Below are 959 nucleotides of genomic sequence, written 5' to 3' on the forward strand. Positions count from 1 at the left end.
TTTTTTTTTTTTTTTTTTCGGAACCAGGGATTGAACTCAAGCCCTTGTGCTTGCCAGGGAAGCACTTATTCCACTGAGCCATCTCCCCTCCCAAGAGCAATATTCTTAAGGAGAGAAATCTGAAGCATGTTCCTTTTTCTTCTCTTGCTGGACTGAGAATTAAACCCAGAGCCTTGTGCTCTACCACTGGGACATACTTCTAGCCCTTTTTGGTTTTTTGGGACTGAATCTTGCAAAATTGCCCAATCTGGGCTTGACTTTGAGATCCTCCTGCTTCCACCTCCCATAGTACTGGGATTACAGGTGTGTGCCACCACATCTTTTTATTTTTGAGACAAGGTCTTCATAAGTGGACCAGGCTGGCCTCAAACTTTCAATCCTCTTGCCTGCACACCCTAAGTATCTGGGATTACATGGTCTGCTGCTGTGCCTGGCAACATATTCCTATATTATTTCTTAGCCATAAACCCCATCAGGCACCTCTCAATAGGAAATCACTGAGGCAGATGTGGTCAGTGGGATAGTCTGCTTCCTTTCCTTGAGTTGATAATTCTTCAGTGCTTGCTCTTGGCCAGGCATTGCTCCAGGCACTGGGCATATGGCATCGAACAAAACAGAAGCCCTGCCCTCAAGGAGCAGGCATGTACAAGTGTGCATATATGGCAGGAGAAGGGTGGGGCAGGATAACTGACAACTGTTCTGCGCTGTGCGGACCTACTTGCCTCTGGCAGCCACCCTCATGGGTTCAGCTGGCCTCCTCCCCTCTCTCTTACCTGTCTCAGCCTGGGACGCACAGCTGACTCTGCCTGTGTCTGTTTTTAAGGAGAAAAAAAACTGACTTAGTTTCTTTCCATATCGGAAAATAAGTAACCAGGGCAAGGCTCTAGTTCAATGGTAGGGCACTTGCCTAGCATGTGAGAGGCCCTGGATTTACCCCCAGCACTGAAAAAGAATGGGAG

Source organism: Octodon degus, unplaced genomic scaffold, assembly GCF_000260255.1.
Source record: "Octodon degus isolate 3935 unplaced genomic scaffold, OctDeg1.0 scaffold00002, whole genome shotgun sequence".
In the NCBI taxonomy this organism is placed as follows: domain Eukaryota; kingdom Metazoa; phylum Chordata; class Mammalia; order Rodentia; family Octodontidae; genus Octodon; species Octodon degus.